Consider the following 21,246-nt stretch of genomic DNA (forward strand, 5'->3'; position numbering starts at 1 on the left):
AATAGCTGAAGTTGTGCTTGGGAAAGCGACCTGTCAAACAGGCCAAGAGTACATGAAATAGCCTGCAAGCAAAGAAAAATAAAAAAAGAAAAAAGGTAAATAAACCCCTGCAAAGAAAAAAGTTGAAGCCAGTTAGCTGTAATCTCTCCCAGACTGAATGCTGAGTAGTAGCAGGAGCGAGTACACAGGACAAATTTAATTTCTTTCCCTAAAGAAAGCACGACGTTATGTATTCTGTAACACATCAAATATTTTTGCAGAGTGGGCTGCTGTGATCTCATGGTCACAGACAACCAGGTTTTAGCTTCTGGCAAGTTAGTAAAGGAGCATTTGTAGCTAGCAATCCTCTGCTCCACAGGCCTGATCCTGCTCTGCAGCAATCAGTGCCTCTCCCTGGCACCTCCTGGAACAGGGTAGCTCATTATGTTCTGCTCAGGACTCTTACACCTCAAGTGTTATTAACTCATTTCTCACTTTTCAGCTGTATTCCTAAAGCTTTACCAGCTCTGCCGGCTGTATTATTTAGTATTATGTTACACTAAATTATACATACTATATTATATATTGCTTTGCCTTTTAACAGCCACTGGCAATGCTGTCTCCTAGCATTTTGGACATGTTACAGGCAAAACATGTGTAAAGCCATTTGGGTTGCTTATTAACCTTGACTTCTGGTGCTTGTTATCATCTGTCCTTTAACTCTCTTCTCGACAGTCGAGCCCTCAGTTTCTCAACAGACACCACCTTCTGCACCCTCTAAGCTTAGTCCATTAGGGGCTACAGGGAAGTAGCAACAACAAACTCAGTGTTAAGACTAAAAGAAAAACAAATTTATTAACACATCTTATTTCCATGGGTGCCCTAACTTGCTTCAGCTCCTTGAAAACATTAGGTTATTTTCTTACCAGTTGACCACTGACTTGAGTTTTCAGTCCTGGCTCCAAGCTCACTTGAAAAATATGCCACTCTTCAAATGACCATTAAGCCTCTCACCCTGTCATGCCAGCACCAGCTGCATTGCTTCAGAGCCTGCTGATGCATGTAAATTATGTTTAAATATGGTACAGACCATAGAAACCAGCAGCATTCCTGAACGTGCCCAGAAGAAAATGCAACTGATGATGCATGTGAAGTTTCAGGTGAAGGCAAACCAAACTGATTCTAGCTGCTTTGAGAAATTAGCTAGAAATAAAACTTAAAAGCCTCCAAGCCTCCCATAGCCTCCCCTCAACAACCAGAACAAAGAACCCCCTCTGCCCCTCCACCACTACAAATGCCAAACCCATACATGCACCACCAAAAACCCAACCAGAAGAAAAAATCGCCCCAGTGGCGGTTGCTTATTTATTACCTTGAATGCACAAACGTTTTGCTCCCAGTCATTCCTGTCAATAAACCCAAACTGAAACTGCAGTTTTCTGGGCAAAAGCAGCTTATGAAAAATAAATGAATGACAACAGCCAAGCTATTTCCTTCAGGTTGTCAGGAGGCTCAGCTAAAGAAACAGCATTTGAGTACATCCTCCCTGCTGGAAGACTGGGTTTCTGTGGCAAAGATGCCAATTAGAACTCATAGACAGATATTAAGAAAAAAATCCCCAAACAGTGGGTACAATAAACCTCACTATTGTTACGTGCCAGTATTTCTGTACAGCACTCAACCCCACCTCTCCACCAGTAGTTACTGGTAAGAAGAACCAGCGTTCAATCCCTGCAAAAGATGGTGAAAATAGGGATTAACGACTGCAAGAGACAAACAGCACCTCTGTTCTGCTTATACAGGATTCAAGGAAGAAAGTCTGTAGAAGTGGTGCGAAGGAGAAGCTGAACAAGAACAAATAAATAGATCACTCTATCTGATATGTGCCAGGCAAGGTGCTACACAAAACCAAACGGCTTCCAGTTGCATCACACCACCTTTGACCATGGCATAGGCTGATAGGAGAGATTTGGCCAGAGCTTTTAACCTGCTATGTGAGGGTAATCTTGTGAATTAAAAAAAAAAAAAAAAAAAGTGAAAAACAAACCCAGCAAACCCAAAACATAAAGAATAAAGGGTGGGGAAAAAAGATGCTATTTTCCTACTCTGCAGTAGGAATAAAGAAAGGAATAGAAAAAAAAAAAAAGGAACTGAATTATTCATAAAGTACAAACTCAATGAGATGAATCAGAGATTAGAATGTCAGCATGGCACTGTAGAAAAGCCACAGGAAAAAAAAGACATCAGAGAGGGAATTACCTTATGCATGTAACTCACTGAAAAGTCCAAACTCATGCCAACTGGCCTGCTGGAAAGATGTCACACGCAGATCAACACTTAGAAATGTTATACAGTTTCAAGAAAGTCAAGCAAGGTCTGAGAAAGAGGGTTTGAGGTCTGAGGATAGGGTTTCCTTTGCCAGTTCACACATCCCTGCTTTCCAACCACTTCTTTCCCACCTCTCAAACACATCCTGCCTCTTCCCACAGTGGGCAAGTACAACAGCATGCGGGCCAGCTTCATTAAATAGTCTGTACTGATGCTAATTTTTACTGAAAGCAAAAGTAGTTTTCAAAATATGCATTTTTTTACCAACTGGGTTTTACAGCACAGCCGTTCAAAAACTAGTTACAGCATACCTAGAGCTTCAGAAGTCCATGCTGCTGGTGAAAAGGAGCAAACTGTCACCTCCCAAGGCTTATGTTATCTAGAGGGTGTATGTGACAGAAATTTTGGTAGAGGGCAGACCACAGGAGTAGCCTGCCTCCGTGTAAGAGGTCAGGGGCTGGCCTGTGCTAGACATGGTTTGAGCCATCTCTGCAATAGAGCCACTGCAGACCACAGCTGAGCCTGTGGTGCCTCTGGGAAAATGTATTTCAGAAAAGGCAGAACATGCCCGACAGGTGTCGGGTGAGGGAATAGAGGAAGAACAGCAGAGGGAACCCCAGAGTTGGAGGAAGAGATGCAGGCCCTGGAGCAAATATCCCTTGTGGATCATGGAGGACCCATGCTGGAACAGACAGGTATTTCTGAAGGACTGCAGCCTGTGGAGAGGACACGCAGTAGAGCAGAGGAAAGAAGTGTGAGGAGGAAGGAGAGGCAGAGAGGTTTCTGTCCTGACCACGGCCTCCCATCTCCCATGGGAGGAGTGAACGAGTGGCTGGGTGGGTGCTGGGCTCCTGGCCAAGGCAAACCCACCACACAAGGAAGACCCTTACACATGGCACTTCTATGTTTCTGTCAAGTTGGACGTCATCTGAAGGGACGGCAGTCTGAAGAACCTCAACTCTCTCCAAACACCACATGAAAGGCGAGCGGATCCTCTAAGTGCAATTACTATTGGCAACCCTAATACCAGGGCTGACATTTTTGTTGTATTGGACTCAGGTGAAGGTGACAATTTCTGTTAACTGTCCCTACCGCCTAAATGTACCACAGGCAACACAGACCTCTTCACAGGGCTTCAGTGCTAAGTGTTAGCATTGCTGCACGTCTAAATGGGATCCTCGGGCAACAGCCAAGAAGTACAAAAAGCCCCACAACAAAATAAAACTGTGATTTTAAGGTCTAAAAGTGAGCATGGACTATTGTTATTTCAGATATGGACATGTTTCCCCATCACATTTCTACACTCAGAGGTACAGCAAAAACAGTTATTTGTACGGAAAGAAGGTTTTCACCCCTAGACTGCCAGCTCCCTCTCCTGACCCACTTGAAATACTACATACTCCTCAGGCTGAAAAACACAGCTGCAGAAACACAAAGTAGCTGGGATGCAGAAAAAAAACAAAACGCCGAGAACTTCTTAACTACTTTATTCCACTTGAGATCCAGTTCTCAATTCCGGAGTCCCAGAAGACAACAGAAGTTGATACGAGCTATGGGTGTTGGACTGGCAGCCGCTTCTCAGGGAAGATAGCACTGAACGTAACGTTTTGCTTCTCCTGCATGAATTGCTTTTTACCCTACTGCACAGGGCATGTAGGGGCCGTTTCGATGGAGTGCTAGAGGAGATTCTAGATAATGAGCTTAAACTGCATCTGAACAGTAACCCAGAACACCAATGTAAGCTCAATTGACCTAGAAGAGACCAAGGAAGAAGAGGCAAAGCGCTACTAGAAGCGAATCCCTAGAGAGTTCAGCAAAGAATCTCCACTTTCTTATGCTAATGGCAGTACCAAAGTTTCAAAAGACATCTTAGCTTCCTTCTCCATCTGCATTTGAATGCTCCGTGAATAGAAGTGGTTTTTAAATCGACACAGTTGTACAAACAGAATTTTCCACATGGACACATTTCTTGCATACGCGTTTTACCTGTATTTGTGCCTGGCTTAATTGCTTCAGGTTTTTGTTTTTAAATAGGACGTTTATGACTGTTACAACAAGAAAAATTACCTGTAAGGCTCTACCAGCAACGTTCCTCTGCAACAGACACAGCTGAGGTGACCAGCAGCAGTGCCCAGTTTGGACACAAGCGAGAAGGACTTTATATAAGGAAGCCTGCAGCATCCCTGATGGGCTCGTGGCCAGTAACGATACAGGTTTTGCTTCCATTTCCTAGCCTAGAAGTTTGTCAGCGTAACAAGGAAGTGCCTGCAAGGGGAGGTTACATCAGGATAGCATCGCTACTGATTTAAGCTATCCATGCTTTTAAACACACTCCCTCTGTCCTCCCTACACAACCATTCGCTTACAGGTCACGCTGCACAGCCTCGCCAAAAGCTGTTTCCTGAGTGCGTTGTAAGGGGCAATAAGGAGGCCACAAAGCTGTGCTGCAGCTGGGATGAAACACCTGGAAGGGCTGTTCTGAGAACAGGCATCTTGCACAATGCCTTGCTGTTCCTTGCTTTTAACATAAAGAGCAGGAATCCCGCCCCAAATGTGCTGACCTGGAAAAGCCAAAAGATGTGTATTCTGGTACAAATAGCACAACATTTATGCTGTACTACTTTTTTTTTTTTTTTAGCAAGCTGCTATGGACTACTTCAGAAATAGTCCAGAAATCCTCTGTATTAAAGAGATCCTTTGCTTTACCTCCCATATGTAGTAAGAGGATAAAGAATCCCATCACGACAGAGCAGCAATTATACCTGTCTGGATAAAATTAAAAGTTCCTTATGACCACTCCTCTCCTCCTGCATAATAATGTGCGCTGTTTATGTTCACATAGTTCATACAATTGTTTCCATGTTTGTTTGTTTCTTGTAAAACTCAAATACATACCATTTGTGCTGTGTTTCATAGCAGCAAATTAACTCCATACACATGCTAGCATTAACTACCTATTCCCTTACCTGGCACAAAGTTTTACAAAGTGCTAAACCTTCCATATAAATCATATTAATCGTTGATCACCCTGACAGCTCCAGCCAATTAACAAAGGTCAGAGCCACAAAGGGAGCCTAGAACTTGAGGACAAAGCTCTATGGTGGCCCTGCCTCAGAAGCTCACCAGATTTGATACGCAAAGACAAACCCTTTTAGAAGCTATCTGTTTATTCAGATAGCCAACAGACTTCAAACAGCACTTTTCACTTTGTTCTTTCATATATCAAGTCGCAGGACCTCTCTGAAGAATCAATTCATATTGTTTGCCTCTCTGAAGAGGACCAGAAATCCAGAGACTGAAAAAAGTCTGCAAGAAACTTACTGACTAGTTTATAATCTGCAATTTAAAAAAAGAGCCAGACCAGGGAAGTCTGCCACTAAAAACAGTTCATTTGGCGGGCAGCTTAGAAGACATGCTTCTTTTTAAACACAAACATAATTAGCCAAATCCATACAATTTAGGAAGATCGCTACAAATTAAATTTCTTTCTACCAAGACAGAAGATGCAATAGGAACAGCCATGTGGTTTATATTTAAAAATTACTACAATTAAAAAAATAATTAGACAATAGCTCAATCTTATAGAAGTCACCCCTCTCAGATGATATCATTGCTTTGAGAAGAGCTAATGCCAGATCTAGGCTAACTGTATTGAAAAGAAGCTAAGCCTCCTAAGCCTCCTCTCTGCTGAGAAAGAATTATGTAAAACAAGATAAATTCTCATCATGACACAGAATTTAACTTCTTGCTCTGTCAAACGTTCAGATCTGATGGGGAAAAGTACACCTTACCGTGCTGCAACATGCAGTTTGTATTCATTTTGCAGAATGAAAAGTGACTGTTGTGTGCGGTTTTGTTGTTGGTGGTTTTTTTTTGTTGTTGTTTTTTTTTCTTTAATTAAAGAAAAAACACATTTTAAATTAGAAGTCCTAAGACTGTCCACATGAGGAAGAGAAAGATTGGGTTACAGCTAAAATTGATTTTGTATATCTCATGTCAACTAACAGATCCTCCTATTAAGTAAAAGGCTAAACACATAAAAGAAGTGATTCTTAACACTGCATCTGGTCCCATAGTTAGAATGCAGAAAAAAATATCAGAATCTGTAAAAGTGACATTTTGAAAAAGAATCAGATACAGAGAAGACGAAGCACAAACCTGTGAAAGTGTCAGCCTTTTCCCCCTATTACGCTCCCTGAAAACTACAGTTTTTGTTGCCCATTTGGACAGAATATGATAACCACTGTATTCCATCCCTTCCAAACAGTATAGATAGATTAGAAATAATTAAAAAAAAAAAAAAAAGCCACCAGAAATATAGTTGGAGTTGAAAAATTTTAGTAATTTGCAAGAAGCTTTGAGTTTTATTTTTTCACTTTTCAGTTTGGCTGCCCAGGCTGCCTTCATGCCATTAAATGGATTACAAATATTTACATGTCAGGGGAAATAAAACAGAATAAAAAACACTATTGTGGAAATTAAACCTTAACACCATAATGGAGTTTAAAAAAAAATATCAGCTTTTCAGCTTTCTTATTTTACACACGTGTATCATCAGCACCTTATCAAGAGCTTACAGTTATTTCAGAACACCAGGCAAACATAGGAAAACTTCACTATTGTAACTGGACAGAAATTCAGTAGCATTTGCTAAGTCGGTAATGCACCAAGTTTCCTGTTATAGGCTAATAGGGCATTCCTTGCAGTTGTCCCTTTCTGCCTAGGTATTTGATCTCAACAGAACCACCCCACTGCAGGAGGAGATCAGGCTTAAGACCATCTAAAGAACCTGAAGGTGCCAAAGTCCATGGGACCTGATAAGATGCATCCATGGGTCCTGAAAGAACCAGTGGGTGTAGTTGCTAAACCTCTCTCCATCATAGTTGAGAAGTTGTAGTGGTCTGGTGAAGTTCCCACAGACTGGAAATTGGCCCCCACTTTTTAAAAAGGAAAAAGGAAGACCCAGGGTACTACAGGCCAGTCAATGTCACTTCCATGCCTGGCAAGATCATGGAAGATACTCCTGGAAATTATGCTAAGGCACGTGGAAAATAAGGACATGATTGGTGACAGCCATCATGGCTTCACTAAGGGCAGATCGTGCCTGACAAATTTGGTGGCCTTCTATGACAGGGCTACAGCACTGGTGTATAGTGATATCGTTATCTCCAAACTGGAGAGACATGGATTTGATGGACGGATCACTCTGTTGGTAAGGAGTTGGCTGGATAGTTGCACTTAAAGAGTTGTAGTCAACAGCTCAATGTCCAGGTGGAGATCAGTAATGAGTGGTGTTCCTCAGGGGTCTGTGTTGGGACCAGTATTGTTAAACATCTCCGTCAGTGACATGGACAGTGAAATTGAGTGCATCCTCAGCAATTTTGCTTCTGTAACCAAGCTGTGTGGTGCAGTCGACACGCTGGAGGGAAGAGATGCCATCCAGAGGGACCTGGGCAGGCTTGAGAGCTGGGCCTGTGTGAACCTCGTGAGCTTCAACAAGGCCAAGTGCAAGTTCCTGTACCCAGGCTGAGGCAATCCCAAGCACAAATACAAGCTGTGTGGAGAATGGATTGAGAGCAGCCCTGAGAGTGTTAGCGGAGGAAAAGCTCAGCATGAGCTGTCAATGGGTACTTGCAACCCAGAAAGCAAATCACATCCTGGGGCGCATCAAAAGCAGCATGGCCAGCAGGGTGAGGGAGGGGGCTCTCCCCCTCTGCTCTTGGGAGACCCCACCTGGAGCCCTGTGTTCAGCTCTGGGGCCCCCAGCACAAGGAGGACGTGGGCCTGTTGGAGCAAGTCCAGAGGGGAGGGCTGCAAGGATGACCAGAGAGCTGGAGCACCTCTCCTACTAAGATAGGCTGAGGTAGTTGGGATTGTTCAGCCTGGAGAAGAGAAGGCTCCAGGGAGACCCTATAGCAGCAGCCTGACAGTGCCTAAAGGAGGCCTACAGGAAAGGTGAGGAAGGACTCTGTGTCAGGGAGCGTAGGGATAGGACAAGGGGAAATGTTTTTAAAATGAAAGAAGGTAGGGTTAGATTAGATGTTAAGAAGAAATCCTTCACTCAAAGGGTGGAGAGGCCCTGGCACAGGCTGCCCAGAGAAGCTGTGGATGCCCCATCCATGGAGGGGCCCAAGGCCAGGCTGGATGGGGCTTTGGGCAGCCTGGTCTGGTGGGAGGTGTCCCTACCCATGGCAGGGGGATTGGAATTAGATGATCCTTAAGGTTCCTTCCAACCCACACTATTCTGTGAGTCACTATCCTTTACAACTTTTGTGGAAATCTTTTTCCTCAGAGGCTAGAGCTCAAGCCAAATCAGATCAAACACTGCCCAGTTCAGTCATGCACTGCTGACCCACAACCACCTCAGTTATTTAAAATGACAATTTGTTCTTTTATTTTTTAGTTCCAGGGAAAAAACTGGCAAGAAGTCCACCAATTGCCTTCTCACAATATGAAGATATCAGCCATGCTGTGCATGTTCAGGTTCATTTCCAAAGCCACTATAATACAAAGTGCCACTTAAAAGCAGGCTTTTAGTTGGATGCATAATGATCTAGTTAAAAATGAAACCACTATGGTGACCCCAAAAAAGACTGTAGCATCAGTTCTTTGCAGCTGCAAGACAGCCTCCATGTAAATATCAACAAAAATATCTGTTTATAAAGCAGATTAGAGAAAAAATCTGTAAGTGAGCTGTCTCACAATAATTTTATTTCACAATGAAAGGGGACACAGGAACATATTACCACAAACTCAAAATATTTCAACTAAATAATCAAACCAAAACACCACCAGAACTAATACAAAGCACTCTGAAGATCTGAAAAAGCAACTAAGTCACTGCAAAATCAGATTTTAACTGTCTTAATTCCTACTGAAACATATATTAACAGAAACAAAGCTTCTGATTTTTAGACTTCCAGACATGGTCAACGGGGCCAACTGAAGACCTGAATTCTGCTGGAGCAAAGTTAGAGAAGCTGAACTCTGGCCATGCAACAGTTTTGCTGCCTAATAGCCTTTAAATGACACCAACAACCCAGCAGACTTCAAAGTCATGCACATGCAGCCAGCAGAGCCTTTAACTGCAACCAGATACAGCACCATAGCAGTGACGCAGGAAGAAGTGTCAGCTCAGTTGTTCAGCTGTGTTGATTCAGAAAAAGCATGTGATGAAGTTTATACAGGCTGAGCAACAAAGCACATATGACTGCGGCTATAGCCAGAGAGTCTGTAGATTAAGACAGACTTCGTTTTTCGCATCTGTTTAGAAAATATGACATGCTGTGGGAAAACAAGCAATTCAGATGGAGACGGTGGTAAGCTGAATGCTCAATCACTCACCAGTCGTGCACGCTGAAGGTCTTAAATTATGCCCTCTTTTAAAATCTTGAATGAAAGACCAACAAGTGTTGTTTAACTTGACTCTTTGGTCTCCCACAATGTCACTGCATCCAAGCTGGGACATAGCCTAGATGGGTGGGTAAAATTGTGGGTAAAAAATGGCAGCAATTAATGGTTTGTATGCTACCTGGACACCAGTTGTACGTGGAGCTCCTCAGGGATCTTTCCTGGAACCTGTCTTGCTTGACTCCATCTACCACATGGAGAAAGAAATGGAGCATCTTCACTGACTTTTCTTGGAAGACACCAAGCTGGGGTGTGCAGTCAACTTAGGACACTGAGAAATTTAGAGTCCAGGAAAGGGCCACAGTGATGTTCAGGGGCTGGACCACATACTCAGTCAGAAGAGGCTCAGAACTAGGCACACTTAATCTGGAGAAGATACAGGTTTGGGGGAGTTAAAACAGGTCTCAAAGGCCTGCTCAAGTAACAACTTGAAAAGTCCGAGCCAGATAGTATGCAGATAATAGTAGCAGGTAAGAGACCACGAACATCAATTGAAATAGCAAAGGTTCCAGTGGATATATGGGAAAGAGTTATGCTATGAGGATAATTAAACATTGGAGCAGGGTGCCCAAGGAAGGCACACACTCTCCATGTTTGGAGGTTTCCAAGGTGTGACTGGATAAAGCCCTGAACAACCAGGTCTGAATTCAGTGATGACCCTGCTTTGAGCAGCAGGTTGGACTGAAGAGACTGCTTAGGTCTCTCCCAACCTACCAAGCTCTGATTTGATTAACCTTATTGTTTCCATTTCAGTTTTACCTATGACTTGCTGGAATTTTAACAGCCTTACACCTCCTACACATTTATAAAACAGTTTCAACACATTGCACTAGTGTATACCCTAATGCTACCTACATTTAAAAATTGTTTTTGCACCTGTTTTAAACCAATGTGGAATTTGCATCCTTTTGTTTGAAGGGGAAGGGGGTCAGGCTTTGTTTTTTAACTCCAGACAAAACCACTGCTGAACTGTTCCACAAACGTCTCCAGGCTTGACTCTCACCTCACAACAAGAACAATTCATCTATGACTAGAGTTAAAACTAATATTCAGGGGGAAAAGCAGCAGACTACATGGCCCTGACACACACAAAAAAGGTTTGAATGCAGAATGCTTCATCTTTTTTGTAACTCTTGGACACCCACACTCCCGCACAGACTTCACAAACTTGACGTAGGCATCTGAGCCTCTCATACACTGTGTGCAGATCATTAGGTCTTCAGTATGAGATTCACAACAGCTGGTTGGGCACTCTTACTATCCTAGCTCAGGACAAGGTTGTTTTAAATCTTATCTGAAACCTGCCACACTCATCATTACACTGAAAGGCAATACTTTCCACTCACAATACTCTGAGGAGACAAGTTCAGTGCTGTGATAAAACCCTCTTTCACTCCCCAAGAAAAGGATGGCTCCTTTTTCACCTGAAAGAGAAAATCCTTCCCCTCCACCCCATATGCTCATAGGAAAAAATGATTATTCTGTTATTCAGTAACTACAGGCCATTTTCAAAGAAATGTTTACTGCCACAGACATGATCAACCCACCAGAATATAGATTATTCGGGGTGGTTATAGGATGCGACAGAACTCTCTCCCTCCTGCTAAAGTATTACATGTAAAATGAAAGTGCCAAGACTCAATGGGACACAGAGTCAGTAGGGAGTGCATGCATGCCTACAAGCAACACCAAATGCATTCCAGCCCCATTTTCTCAACAGACAGGAGCTCCAAAACCTCCTCATGTACTTGAAATTGTTGTTCTCCACCCTGGGTTACTCCCTCATTCCCAATAAACCCATTCGTTCTCCATCCCCCCTCCCCCAGATAACAGAAGCACAAAGTTTGCAGAGAACAATATTACACATAGTATTTAGAACTGTAAAAGCAGTTATAGAGCTTTATGTTTCTTTAAATATAGGTTTTGATTTATTACCTCCCAATTCATAGAATCACAGAACGGTATGGGTTAGAAGGGATATTAAAGATCATTTAATTCTACCCCCCCCTGCCATGGGCAGGGACACCTCCCACTAGACCAGGTTGTCTAAAGCAACCAGGTTTGTCAGATTTGTCAGGCACAATCTGTCCTTTGGTGACAGCCAGCATGGCTTCGCTATCACCTCCTTATTTTCCATGAGCCTTGGCATAGTTTCCAGGAGGATCTGCTCCATGATTTTGCCAGGCACAGAGGTGAGACCTGTTGGACTGTAGTTCCCTGGGTCCTCCTTTTTCCCCTTTTTAAAATGGGGGTTATATTTCTCCTTTTCCAGTTCATGGGAACTTCACCTGACTGCCTGCCACAGCTTCTCAAACATGATGGGGAGAAGTTTAACAACTACATCCGCCAGTTCCTTCAGGACTTGTGGATGCATCTTATCAGGTCCCATGGACTTAGGTTCAAGACCAGCTAAGGAACCTGAAGGTACCCATCTCCTCTTACACAGGGTAGGTAGTTCATCATTCTTCCAGTTCCTGCTTTTGCCTTCTGAGGCCCAGGCCATGGGGCTGTCACATAGCTCTTCTCAGTGACAACTGCAAGTCAATACCTTCCCACTTCCCCTCAATCCCAAATTTAAGCTTCCTGCAAGTCAGACATAATATTGACGGTTTATTTGTTACACACAAAGTCAGGAAAGGCTTGTAACTCATACAAAATTAATGCCATTTTGTTTACAACACATCATTTAGAAGGAAAGCATTTTCTAATAATACAATCCAGTTGTCTTCTAGCTTTCACCACAGCTAAGAGCAGCTGGTTGTTTTGAATTTGCAGGATAAACCCTAAACTACAGTAAATATGTAATTGTAGGAATTTTCTGAAACACAAGATAATGGTAGACATCAAGCTCTAATTCAAACAATCTTCTCCGCTATTCTACTCTAAAGCACCTATTTAGTTGAGCATACATGCATGAAAAATGGGAATCTAACTACACAAAGCAAGCATTTTTAAAAAGATCCATTGCTGTAATACAGCCGGTTCCCACGATACATGGCATCAAATAACAATTTTCAGGAAGGCACAGATCTAACCAACTTGTTTTTGAACACCTAAGTATTGACAGTGTTGTCTATCATATTCTGAACAGTCACCAATTGTCTTCAAGACCCTGAAAGGGATACACAGAAAAAGCTGTAACTCATTGCTTCATTACCTCAGGATGCTGACCACTAAAGCCTGGTAGAGCATCCCTCTGCAAGATAACTCCCATTCCACTTCTCTCCCGGAGAGGTCATGCTACAGCTGATTCATTCTGGAGTAAGTGCTAAACATTGGAAAGATTTCTCAGGAAGCTGGGCATAGGAGGTCTAAAAGGTAACCACCGCAGAACAACTCTGTTAAAAGTGCTGTGGCTAAGTTCCCTATGTTGTTAAACCTTAGTATTAAGAACTAGATTAAATGCATCGTTTTCCCTTGCATAATGACACTGCTTCACCATACATAAGATGAAAAAAGATTAAAGGGGCACCCCAAAGGCACTGCTCAAAATAGAAATCCCTGGAAAAAAAAAAAAAATATATATATATATATATATATACATATTATATATATATCTACCAATGGTCCTGAATCTAGTTTAGCAAGACAAGAAGTGAGCACAGTGAAAAATACCACCGCATGCTGTACATTATAGTGATGTTTACATCATATTTAAGAGCTGAGAATTTACACAACTGGCAAACATTTTCCTTTCCCTTGAAGATATCAGCAGGTACGCTGTACTATTTACAAAAAGCTTCATAAGGAAGCTAGAACTGCCTGACATACAAGTAACACAGTGTAATGGAAGAGACATCGCATATCATTTTTATCACGTGCTAAAATCTCATTTTTTTTTGTCTTAACAGTTATAGATGGCATCTTTACTTTCTGCACTTTGTAGTGGCTCTGACACTGATCTCATTTTCTTTTTCAGCATGTTGATACACTCATTAAATCTTACTTAGGTGGTTTCAGGTATTAGGGTTTACTAGCCTCCAACCTAATTTTGTTCATGTTATGGTATTGATGAAAATACTCCCTTTGTATTAAACATGACAGGCAGATCAACTACTTGGCAAAGAAAACATACAATGCCAGGAGTACACATCTGACATCTCATACACTATTGATCCAGAAACTGAAGAATCAAAAAAACAGACTGCTGTGAAGTAGAAGAAAGGCTTCACGAGCAAGCATTGAAAGCTGCAAACTACACAAAACATTTAAGAGTCAAAAGAAGACAGCAAAGAAATTGAGAAAGAGGAACCATGCTGGGAGGGTAAATTTTGACATTATATAATTGGGGAATGAAACTTGGGGAAGAGCCAGCATGAAGAATGACAGGAAACCCGACTGTTGTCTTCTACAAATGTGGGACCCACAGAGGTTGCTAGTATTATTACTAACACAGACCTTTCTCCATTAGATGGTATATATGCTTTGCTGAGCCTTACAAAATCTGTTTAAGGTCATGAATTCATCTTGCTGCCTGATCCTGTGGTGCCCATCCCTCAACAGTGCCTAGCTGGGCATTAGTAATGTGTTCTCGATGCTCATCATCCAGGCCTTGCACAGCTGTAAAACTTGGGAGGAGGCATTCCATCTAACTTTTGCTTAAACACAGCTATTGTAGGTTCAAACTACTTAAGAACTTCTTTAATTACAAAAATAAATAAAATTAAAGCTAAACCTGGAGGACCCAGACTGAAGAAGTATGTCATTAAAAAATAAAGCAGACAAGCTATTTATGGAAAAAATTATTTAAACTGATTTATTTTTTTTCCCCCCAAAACCAAACAGAACTCTTGCACGTATAAATAACTGTGCTGGAGAACAGATTGTAAGACAAGTATCAAGGTACAGTAGGGAAATCTGTTGGGCAATCAGCTAGCAGAAGGCCCTGAATGAACAGCCCATACCCAAAGGACTGCCTGAGCAACACGCTGCCCAGGCAAACAGCTCCAGAAAATTGTGTAACAAACTCCAAAGGGCCGGTGCCTCAAATGTAGGGAAAGAAAGCAGAGCTCTCACGCAACACACCGCCCCTACTACGGCTTTTTAACACAAACTCAAAAGCAACTCACTCGCGTATTGTGCTTCAGGTTTCCAACGCATGCCTACTACAGAAAAGTTATTCTAAAATTACTATCAGTGCCAGACAAAAATAGCAGCTATGGAGCTACGGCATACTACTCCTGAAAGATAGTAATTAAGCAGCAACTGAGATGACTGTAAAGAGATAATCAGTAGTATACTAATCAGGATAAAGGATTAGTTAATATTAAACATATTGAGCAGACATTTGGACTGCACTGCTGCAGCGAGCCATTTTTAATCCGCAAAAACTAAAATCTGTCTTCTGCTGGGAATACACAGTCTTTATTAGCTCTTGAAGCCACAGCTAGGGATTACTAAACATGCCCTAAGAATTCACAAGCTCTCTGCTGCTTTTAAACTTTCTTGCTGCCTGCTATGCTGATCTTGAACTTTATGTGAGAGAACTGCTGATTTAGTGCCATACGAGGAGTTGAAGGAGAAACTGCTCCTGAGGAATTCCCAGCTTCCAAAGGAGCGAGACGTGTGCCTGGCTGTGCATGTGGAGAAACCCAGGCACTCTTAACGTCCTGCTTTCTCAGTCTTTTTCAGTTAAAAGTCTGATTTGAAGGAATGGTGTAAGAGCACTAAGGATTCCCAAACTGAACTCAAGAACTCCTTGACTTGGAGGATGTTTCTCAACATTATGGGCAAGATTTTCAAGAAACTAAAAAAAAAAAAAAAAAAAAAAAAAAAGGGGCATGTAATAGAACTGTGTTTAGCCTCCAGTCAATAGGAAGAAAAGCCAGACTGCAACCCTGAGGCCAGAAAGATTACTGTGCTCCCTTAGGGCAAGGCCCAGAAGACGGCTGATGCCAATGCTCAACAAAGCATTCTTGCTCAAAGGGACACAGATTGTGTGTGTGTGTGTGTTTTTCCCCCCCTCACCTCTCTCCTTATGCACTAGAGATGCACTGAATATCTGCAAAGCATGTTAGAAGTATCTCCATTGAATTCACATAGGTTACACATCCGTACAAGCACACTCATAAATGAGACAAAGGAAAATCAAACCAAAACATAAAAGTTACCAGAAGACAAATGGCTCCATGATATCCTCTGTCTTGCAGACTCAGGGTAAGGACAGATAGTACAGCCAGCTCCTGAAAGCCTCCAAAGGTAGGGATTTCATGGCTTCTGTAAGTAACCTGCCCTAATGCTATACTGCTTTCCTTGTGATTGAAACAGACCTTCAACACTATGTCCTGATCATCAGCCGGACCTACTAAGTCCCATCACTAAACCATGAGCCTTAGGGCTGCATCCACACGTCACTTACATACCCTCCAGGAATGGAGACTCCACCACTTCCCTGGGCATCCTGCTCCAATGCTTGACCACCCTCTGAGGAAATTCTTCCTGAAGTCCTCTTCCTGAAACCTCCCCTGGTGCAACTTGTGGCCGTTTCCTTGATTCTTATCACTTGTTGAAAGTTGTGCTGAGGAAAAGGATCTGGTATTGGTAGACACTAAGCTGAAGATGAGCCAGCAGTGTGTCCAGGTGGCCAAAAAGGCCAATGGCATCCTGGCTTGTATCAGGAATAATGTAGCCAGCAGGACCAGGGAGGTGATTGTCCCCTCACTACGAGAGGGACATTGAAGTCCTGGTGCATGTCCGTAGAAAAGCTACAAAGCTGGTGAAGGGTCTGGAACAAGTCTTGTGAGGAATGGCTGAGGGAACTGGGGCTGTTTAGTCTGGAGAAGAGGATGCTCAGGGCAGACCTTATTGCTCTCTACAGGTACTTGAAAGGAAGGTGTGGGGAGCTGGGGGTCAGCCTCTTCTCACAGGTAACCAGTGATAGGACTAGAGGGAATGGGCTCAAGTTGTGCCAGGGGAGGTTTAGGTTAGAAATTTGGAGACATTTCTTCTCAGAAAGAGCAGTCAGGCATTGGAATGGGTTGCCCAGGGAGGTGGTGGAGTCAGATTTATATCTGACTTCAAAAATCAACAAGTTACATTTTCTCTATAAGTCCCTTCTTGATTACCCTCCCAGCAATTCTAGTGCATCAGCTTAAGTAAGCTGAAGTCCACAGTCCTGATTTTGCTGCTTTGCTTCCCAGCCTTCTCCAAATCCTGAGCTCATACATCTCAGGATCATGTCAACTCAGGATCCGCTAAGTTTCTTCCTTCTTTGTGGTCAAATAGATCAAAAAAGACAAATTCCTAGCAACCTAGTAACGCTTTTTTTGACATCTACACCTTCTACAAGCCTTCAACACTGCCTGCCCAAACAAGATTCGTGGCCCTCCAAACAAGATGCCTACATAGCTGAAAGCCTCTGTGAAGAGGATGGGCAGAAGACCTCTAGTTGCTTGCAGAAAGCATTAACCACAACTTCCTCCTCATCAAGCAATCTGTAAAAACCCCGACACAACCTCACAAACTCACTACCGGCCAAATACACACACGCTCTCTAAACCAAACCTCTGACAAAAATTAGGTACCACATTCCCTTCCAAAAAAAGTCCTGGATGATTTATTGATTTATTCTCAGTTTACCTTAGAGGGGCTTCCATTTGTCTAGGAAATAGGTTGAGGATAACTGCATTTACAATGTTTATGGATATACCATTGCTTCCAGCCTATTACTTAAATAAAACGCCAGAACTCTTCAGTGCTACTTTCTCCAGCTCCTGGCATTTATCAGAATAGGAATATAGGAGGGGGCTGCCCTCTCTTCATACTTAGAATGTATTATTTCTAATAATTCTTAGTATTTTGGGGGTCACCAGAAAATATTTGGCTTCTCCTCCAAGAAGGAAGTATGTAATAGATGTTATTTCCACTGGAAAGATTGCCTTCAAGGCTTCCACAGGGATTGAAGTCCCCCAGTGAGAATCCAAATGGTCACAGTGCAGAATATATAACTGAGGGAAGGATTAAGATAGATGTTATCTTATCTCAATAGTTGTTCTTTCTTTTCCAGCACACCAATTGATCCAAAGGTTGAAAGAAAAGCTACAGGTGAAGTATAGTTCAATATTAATAAGTTCAAAACATAAACTTTCCTAAATACTCTTATAAACAAGCTAAAGAATTATGATCTAAATATAGAACAATGCGGGGGCTCATCTGGTTGCAAAATTGCCCTCAGAAGACAGCAGTCATCAGCAACTCCCCATCGAGCTGCTAAATAACCATCAGAAGGGCATTTTAAGTTATTTCCTGGACCTGACTCTTTCCAAGAGATTAATTAGTGGTTTGGATGACAGAATGGGTACAGTTTAAACATTTATAGATGGCCTCCAGATAGCTCCTATTTCAAATGACTTTGGAAAACATGTCCAAAATAAAATATTCTGAACCGACAATTAAAAGCTAGCATCACTGACTTCTTAATATAAAGCAAGTATCAACCAAAAGAGCCTTAAACAAATATAGCATGCGATGCAATAAAAAGAAACACTGACTACAAAACACTATACAAGGGAGCTAAATCAATGAAGCACTATGGTAGAGGAGAACGGGGTGCTCACCCTCCACTGAAAACTGCACGCAGCCAATACCAGATTGCTGCCAACAGAAGCAAGTCCCATTTCTAGGAGGAGTCTTATCCTAGACATTTAGTGAGGTCTGGAAAGCAATTACTGTTTCTTGGTGCTAATAACACATCACAGTTGGAATTCAATACCCAGTTTGGAGCACCATGCTTTAAACTACTGACAGATAAAGACGAAGTATCCAAGAGAGAGCAAGGATAATGGCTTTAGCAAATAAGGATTATAAGGCTTATAAGGCACAGTAAAAGGGTTGTTTGGATGTTTGTCTCAAAAATGCAAACAGAAAAAAGCCCCAAATCTCATCCTGCCCACCACCTAAGAACTTACAGCACAATCACAAGAGTCTAAACATGGTCTTTCAATATACACAAGCGTGTTATGAAGAGGATAGCAATCTGATGTTCTGGATGGAACAAGAAGGTTTAAATTTACAGCTGAGTTTAATTGGATTAGAAGAAAACTTTAATAGAAAGAACAGTAAGACAAAGGGACAAGACACCGAAGGATGTTATGGGATCCTTTGCCTTTGATGATCCGTAAGAGCAAGACTGACAAATGGTCCAAAGAGACTTGACTCAGCCCTAGTATCACAGACAAACACACACCAGCACTTGCATTTCTGTGGTACAAAATGCCTTTGCAGTTCCAAGTCCCAGGTATTCTCAGGAGTTTGGCTATTCTTTAATTTAACACATGCTCACGTCAGGAACAGAATCAGAGTAGATGAGCTTGGAAGGACCTCTGGAGGTGATCTGGACCAATCCCCCTACTCAAGCAGCGATACCTAGTGTAGGCGGCCCAGGACCACACCAGACAGCTTTTGAGCATCTCTGAGCATGGAGACTCCATCACCTTTCTAAGCAACTTGTTTCAATGCTCTGTCACCCTCACATAAAAAAATAAAAATACCCACAACCAGCCTTTTCCTTATGTTCAGACAGAACCTTTGTGTTTCTGTATGTGCCCATTATCTCTTGTCCTGGGACTGGGCAGCACTGAAACAAACCTTCTTCATGCCCATCCTCTAGGTATTTGTACATGCTGATGAGGCATCCCCAAACCTTGTCTTCTCTAGGCTAAACAGTTCCAGCTCTCTCAGCCTTTCCTTATAAGAGAGATGCTGCAATCCCTTAATCAGCTTTGGGGTCTTTTGCTGGACTCTCTTGAGTAGTTCCAGGTCTCTCTTGTACTGGGGAGCCCAGAAGTGGACACAGCATTCCAGCTGCAGCCTCACCAGTGCCTTGTAGAAGGGCAAGATCACCTCCCTTGACCTGCCGGCAATGTTTTGCCTAATGCAGCCAAGAACACCAGTAAGCCTTCTTAGCAGCAAGGACACGCTGCTGACTCATGTTCAACTTGGTGCCCACCAGCATCCCCAGGGCCTTTTCTGCAAGGCTGCCTTCCAGCTGGGCGGCCTCCAGCATGTCCTGGCACATGGGGTCATTACTCCTCAGGTGCAGGGAACAGGAGGTGACGGGAACAGAAAAGGTGAGATTTCTTACCAAATAACTAAGAATGAGCTGGTCCATGACTCCTGACAAAAATAAAAGATTTAGCGTTTTCTAGATCCTGTCTCGCTACTAACGCTGTAAGGAGAATTTGAGAGGAGGGTATGTACTCCTGGGCATTTGTGCAAGAGTTGAATTTGCACAAAATGCAAAGAAGGTCCTGACAATTCAAGCCCCTGAAGTGTCATCCACACGTACATGAGCATGAACAATGCCACGTGGTATTTGGGCACCTTGTCAATTGAACAGGAAGAAGTCTGAAACACTTTTCTCTTCTTGCTTATTCCTCTTCTTAATTTCCATTGCACAACTTTTATTTTGTCATCATTTTTAGTAGCTCAACTTTACAGTAAATAGCAGAACGTCTTTACAGGATTGACTTGAGCAATCTGTTTCCCTACTGTCTTATTTTCTACTTTGCCCTTTCAATACTCTCTTCTGCATATTTCACCTTCTACCAAATCTTTCTTCTGTTCTCCACATCATTTCAACAGCTCTCAATAGTGCTCTTCAGAGCTATGAACTAGTTATAGATCACATCTGTAATGCCTTGCTACAACTTACACTTCAAGATCTCGTCACGCCTGTTCTTCAAGGCGCACGCACACCTCCAAGCTAAATGAAATATATTTAAATCAAGTCTGAAATTACTACTTGATAAACAGCGCTGCGCTTGTACAGTGTCTCAGATGTGACTCATCTCTACCAGAGAGCTGATATACATGCATGCCAAGATCAAACACAACAAAACAAATGCTTTCAAGAGTAAAAAGAGAAACACACGCAAAGGTTGGTATTTACAAGGCAGAGCAAAGGAGCATGTGCCCAACCAAAATTAAATGACATTTGGTCACACACCACCTCCCTCCAAGCAACATAACCTTCAGCTATACTTCAGGTTCAAATAGGTGGATAAATAAATCAAGGCAACAACTTACAGAAATAACGCTGGGAGGCAGACTTCAGATTTTAAAGCCTAGGTTTCACTCTGGCTTCAGTCCCTCCTTCTTCCAACTTGTTAAACAGCTGTCTGCAACGCGTGGGGATGTAAACAACGTGCAGCACAGGCAGAGGTCTGTACTGCTTGCAATTAAGCCTGCACAGAGTCCAAATAACATCAGCGGGAACACAGGTTATAAAAAGCTCTGTTTGCTCCCAATATCACCCCTTGTAACAGCGGTCTTTATTCCGGGTCACTGAGCATGTCTATCCGCTTCCAAGCACGGAAGCAAATTCTCAGGTATCACCCCCACTGTTTCAACACCCAAAACTCAGATGAAGAAATTCAGGTTTGCAATGATTCTTTCTACATTAGTTTCTCCTGTGTACTACTCTCTGCTCAGAGCAAGCTATGACTGGCACGAGTCTGCTTTACCCCAGGTTATTTAATAGTACCGAGTTTATACCTTTTCCAACATACAAGGAATGTTTCTTGACAACAC

The 21,246-nt window shown here is 42.5% G+C and overlaps 1 protein-coding gene across 8 annotated transcripts in view; it reads right to left on the bottom strand.

The window, feature by feature from the left end:
• The window catches only part of EPB41L4B (erythrocyte membrane protein band 4.1 like 4B), a 164,084-nt gene that overhangs the window by 119,267 nt on the left and 23,571 nt on the right, over window positions 1–21,246 (bottom strand). Inside the window, exon 1 of one of the 8 annotated variants that reach the window (XM_068671154.1) lies at window positions 20,743–20,913. The exons of the other annotated variants lie outside the window; for them this stretch is intronic. The gene's annotated coding sequence lies outside the window, so the exon portion shown is untranslated. Of the gene's footprint in view, window positions 1–20,742; window positions 20,914–21,246 lie in introns of those variants that run through there. 8 annotated transcript variants of the gene reach the window in all.

The sequence above is a fragment of the Anas acuta genome, chromosome 2 (genome assembly GCF_963932015.1).
Source record: "Anas acuta chromosome 2, bAnaAcu1.1, whole genome shotgun sequence".
In the NCBI taxonomy this organism is placed as follows: domain Eukaryota; kingdom Metazoa; phylum Chordata; class Aves; order Anseriformes; family Anatidae; genus Anas; species Anas acuta.